Here is a 5681-nt window from a genome sequence, read left to right as displayed (position 1 = left end):
TGGCTTTGTGGATACTGAGGAGTGAACTCTCCCAGTCCTGAGCCCTTTGTTGCTTAATGAGCGGTTAAAATAGAGGACAACACTTAGATATGCTCTTACTCTGACATTAGGCAGACACTGAGGGAGCATGGCAGTAACTCTTCAGCCATATATCTATTTGTCTTATCTTCGACACACATAATCTCTTCCACTTTTCTTTTGATGTTCTCTTCGACATGGTGTGAGCCACCTATAAATAGTCCTAAGAGAGGAAAACAGATGGCTGTGATTGTCGTCCATTGCCTGGCTTCACCTTTAAATTCACTGCTAGAAAGGGAGTGTTAGAAGAGATTCTGTAGACGGACATATTGCCATCAGGCCAGTCCAGATACACCCTAACTCTGTTGCAGCCACAGGGTAAAGTGTCCCACACCTTACCATTATGCCATGTAATAAGAAAGTGATATTAAGAATCAGCATATTTGCCAAATGGCCGCAATGGGGTAATACGTCCAAACTGTCTGCTTTTCTGTCAGTTTGACTGTATGCAACAGCAACATAAACAGATTCAGGGACATTAACACTCCACTCTACCTCCCAGTAATGACACCCAAATTACATAAGCTCTCTTTGCACAACACCTGATGCCATGTATCAAACCTCTTTGGGTGATCAGGATGTGTAAAGTTGCCTTCTTATTTCCCTCAGACAGAGTGAGGTAGGGTATTGCAGTGTCTGGGTCCAGGTTCAGATCACAGGCATCTGATGGAAAGAACAAAACAAAATGTTTTTGTTTGTCATTCTGATATTCTGAGACAAAGATATTCATACATAATATGGAAAATGACTCTCGCCGGATCAGATCTCTTCTGTCTGTGATGATCTCCACAGGAGGAAGTTCAAGCTTTGTGTTCAGTGACCAGAATGCTGTTCTTGTAATAGTAGATGGTTTCCCCTGTGTATTTCTCATTTGCAATGACTGCTATGAAGACACATAATCGGCTGTTGTTCTTCTGTGATTTGGCAAAGTGATGGCAAGACTTAGTTTTTTTTCTCATTTTAGTTAAAACTTCATCTGAGTGGTACCACTGGTCTTAATTGGTAAGTCCAAGTTGTTGGCCATCACATCAAGGTTGGTATCACCCTTTTCATGGAGGTGGAAATAAAGCACAGAGCATTACACCTAGAGCAAGAACCTCCCTGTCCAGGGGATCTTTGTTCCCTCCATGGCATCTACACAGGATCTGATGACGTTGATTTCTCTCTCTTTATGATACAGCCCCTTGTTTAGATTTTCATGACTGAATGGTGACTTGTCTCTGTCTACAGATAGAGGGAAGTTTCTCTGCCATTATCTGCTGCAGGTTCACAATGGAGATTCATAATAATCACACAGTTTTTTGAAAACTCTTAAATTCTTCTTGAATCTGGGGAAGGTTCTTGACCACTGTGTCTTCTAGAGAATCGTAGCATCTCATTTCTACTTCCCTTAAATCTTCAAAAGTATCCTTCCTTACTAGTCCAATGCTGATCTCTCTCTTCAGTTCAGCAGCTTTGAAGTCCAAATTATTCAGTAGCATCAGCCAGACCAATTGGAACGGCATTTTCTCCAACTTTTCCTGGTAGTTTTGGAATTTGAATGTAGGTCTTCACTGCATCTTCAAATGTGGCAGGGTTTATTTCTCAGTCAGAGCTTTTTTGTCATCAGTCAGCTTGAGCTGAACTTCCCCCTCAGTATTAAATGAAGGGATATTCTTCATCACAGCGTGCATGCTGTCCTGGCTGTCGTAAACGCTGCTGGCCTCTAACTTTTCACTGTCAAACACAAAGAAAGCATTTGCCCCATAAAGAATGCCTACATGTGTTGCGAAGCCCTTCTTAATGACGTCCATCTGTTGGGTGTCCATGGTTAGGTCAATCATTGGCAACTGCTTAAGGTGGGTGGTAGCTTTAACTGACATGTTACTCTGCTCTGCTCATTGAACTTATGATGATCACTCAGCATCTTGGCAGATTTGCCTTCAAGGAAGCTTTAGCATCCAGCAGAGTTCACTAGGATTCAGTGGAGTCAGATGCAGAAATGTCAAAATGCACTGCTGTGCTGAGAGCTTTCAGTTATCTTCTCCTGTAGAGTTTCATCATCCCACAATGTCAAACCTGGGGAAAGAATTGAAAAACCATCAGTTATCTGACAAAGCAGGAAAACCATTTTGTCAAAGGGGTCATGTAATGGCCATTTCAGGTTCATGCTTGTAGTTTATGTTTTCTACTGTAACATGTTTTCTTGTTTTAATGTTCAACAAACACAATTTTTCTCTTTTTACTCATGCGGTCTGTCTGAATATTCCTACATTCACCAAATGTCTGGAACATTCTGTTTTAACACCTGTCTATTTAAGCCATAAAGCATAAAAGTAACCTTTTATGATGTGTCCTAGGCTGGGCTGTATATCAATTTATTTGACCTTATACTGATATATTTTCCAACGCAATATAAAGGTGGTAATAAAAACAACAACTATAGACCAATATCTCTATCTAACCTCTGATAAATGATCAATTGAACGTGTTTCTGTCTAGAGCCTCTATTTTGAGCCCATTATAATCCAGGTTTAAGAGCAGGGCACACTTAACTAATGGTGCTAAGTGCGTATGATTGTTAAAGAGGTGAAGTTAAAATAGTGTTACTGCGTCATAAAAAGGTTTTAGAGTTCCTCTGAGCAGACAGGCTGTATCCAGAAATATGTTTTAATAAGAAGGTATTCATCACTTGCCCGGCATCACTTCATCTTTCCGAGCATCATAGAGCATTCCCAGCGTGATAGGTCGACCCAGGGCCGCAATGTATACATTATATCTGAGGCCATTTCTCCAACCTGGTGAAAAAAATGAACACAACCTTCAATACCTAATGTGCCCTCTAAAGACATGTGTAGAGAGGTAAGAGACAGAAAGACTGGCAGTCTACTGTGAATAGATATAAAGCATTTCCTTGTAGACTCTTGTCTACCAGTAAAAGTCTAAATCTGTTTTTCTAAATCTGTCTCTGTGCACCCAGTTTATCCTCACCTGATGAAGCTGCATATATCATTTGAATGGACTGCATCTTCCAGTGTGATAAAGATTACCTTTATCCTGTCAGATACGGTCTTCTACTCACTTCTACCATGACACGCCTCCAAACATGCATACACTTAAACATGTCATATAAACTTGGCCAATTGATCTTCAGCATCCCACTTTGCCAACTTGTTCTAAATGCTGAAGTGAAATAAAACATAACATGTTTACCTGGCCATTTACAATTATTAACGTTAATAATGTTCTTCAGTCACTGCAGATCTAAACATACACACTTAATTGTCCATTCTTCAACAGACGCTCAACTGTCACCAATACTAATACTTTCCTTTATACATGGCAGTGTGCATGAAAAGAATATTCCATCAATCCAGTGGTGTATCATGTAATGTTTTTACTGAATTTTATTAACATTGACTGTTAATATTATATCCACAGTGTTAGTTACTTATGATCTTAAACTTGCATTGATCACTGTTTCAATGGAAAAGCAGAAGACACACTACTAGGAAATATGACTCTGAAGAACTTAACATGACCTGGGGTCTCATTTATGAACAGTGTTGGGCAAGTTACTTCCAAAATGTAATACATTATAGATTACTAGTTCCTGTCATTTGAGAGTTGGTCATATTACAATAATACTGTCTCTGAATTGTAATGTGTTACAATGCTTTTGCATTACTTTGAGTTACTTTCAACAAAATAACAGCGGCACAGCTAGCTTGTGAATTTCACCACCGGATCAATGAAGTCTCCTCCACTTTAATACATCACAGATTATTCATAACATTTTGTATAATTAAAAGGAATATGCAAAGTAAGTACAGCTATAAAAATACATAAGTAAAACACACAATATGCAAGTAGGAGAATGAAAATACTCAATTAAATAAGTACAACATTGTTGTAAAATGTTTGTTTAAAGCACTTGAATAAGAAATGTATGTTGTTTAGTTTAAAACTAAAGGTACTTTAAAGGAAATGGTCAATTATAGTGTGATTAAAACTCACTATTTACATTACTTACAGTACTTGCTTTACAGCTGATGTTTGAAAAGGTAAACATCTTTATTTAACAATAATTTAGTTTTACTGCAAACCGTCACATGCTTTTATTTTGAAATAGCCTACATAGAAGTTGTCTGTTGTGTACTCTTACTAGCTTACTGAGATCATAGACTGTATATCCAGTCTCAACCAGGTTCTCCGCTGTCGTGGTGCTGCGCTGATTTGGCCCCGCATACGCCTCAGACCACTTTGTGACGTTCATAGCCACTATGATGTAACGGGTGCCAGACTCTGTGACGGTGAAGGGCCCCAGGACATCTACTTCCACTCGGTCCATAGGGGGCCCCACCAAGTTCTGCTGCAGTGGAGCCACCCTTCCTCATCACTGACAGCCCCAGCACTGTTATCACTATTTGGTCCTGTGCTTCTTGCCACAGGCATTAGCAACACTCCAATGCTGCACATGGGCCTTGGGAGAGCCCATCAGGGTTGCCATGATGTCGCCTTGCAATGGAGTGGCTTAAATACACAGCCGTATTATTGCCTGTCAGCACAAGGGGAAAACGAAAAAAAGTAAATGAAACACTAAGCAGAAGAGCTGGTCTCACATTGAGCACAAGACTGCATATCATTGGACCACCCTGGCCAGCTGCTCACTCCATCATGTCTAAAAAGTCCATGGCCTGTTGGGGCCATTCAGATGTCTTAACTCCACCCTTGATGTCGTGCTTCAGTTTGGCAGGGGACAGCACTCTAAATCTTAAAATCTCACACTCATGCAGTTTTTCATACGGAAAGAGTATTTTGTTATTATTTTGCCAAGTCAGCTTGCCCTTGCACCATCATCGCCAACATCTTAAAAACGTTGCCAGTAGGCACCTGGTTCTCTCTCCCGCCCCGGGCTGCTGGCTGGCCAGTCTGTGTGGATGTTCCATCTCGCACTTTCCCTCTATCTCCAGCAAATCCCGAATCAACGCCAAAACTTTACTGCATCTCCTCCTTCTTTGCCCTCAGTAATACAAAACGAAAATGATTGCATCTAGAACTATTGTACATGATCTCTATCTTTTCCCGGAGCAGGTCCACCTCCTTCTTGCTAGTTGGTAGATCAGCACCCTGTTTCTCGGCTGCTTCAAGGCTCCCTACCCGCCGCTTTATCTTGAAGTGGTTAAACAGCGAAGTTCCCAGAAATCTTTGTTAGTGCCGCAAAAACAATTATCAGTGTCTATCGTTATGTTGTGAGACTGCTGCTTATCAGATTGAGCTGAGTTCCGCCATCTTAGTCTTGGCTTCAGGTCTGCATGACATCAGATGATTTTTAATATCCCCAGTGGCCAACCGTTTCTTGCCTTTCGACATTCTTCACATGTTTCTCCTCCAAGTTAAGCACAAATGTCCCTGGTTACATATCTTTAAAAGGATCAATGTAGCAGTGTGACGTGGGGGTGTTGTATGCTGTAAAGCCCTTGAGGCAACACTTTACAGTTTTTTTAAAAGAAATCCACGTACTAAAAATGGCACACTCTTCAATCCCCATACATTTCTCCAACATTAAAGCAGAATTTTGACATGTGATTTGAACATGGACAGATTGCTGCAGTCGCAGATGC

General features: G+C 40.6%; 2 pseudogenes; both read right to left on the bottom strand.

Moving 5' to 3' along the window:
* Positions 1-241: 241 nt before the first annotated feature.
* LOC116701991 (neoverrucotoxin subunit beta-like) lies at positions 242-1037 on the bottom strand (annotated as a pseudogene).
* A 125-nt stretch (positions 1038-1162) lies between these two features.
* Positions 1163-4408, bottom strand: LOC116701990 (stonustoxin subunit beta-like; annotated as a pseudogene).
* Positions 4409-5681: the final 1273 nt, after the last annotated feature.

The sequence above is a fragment of the Etheostoma spectabile genome, chromosome 14, assembly GCF_008692095.1.
Source record: "Etheostoma spectabile isolate EspeVRDwgs_2016 chromosome 14, UIUC_Espe_1.0, whole genome shotgun sequence".
In the NCBI taxonomy this organism is placed as follows: domain Eukaryota; kingdom Metazoa; phylum Chordata; class Actinopteri; order Perciformes; family Percidae; genus Etheostoma; species Etheostoma spectabile.
This window is presented reverse-complemented; position numbering and strand designations above follow the sequence as displayed.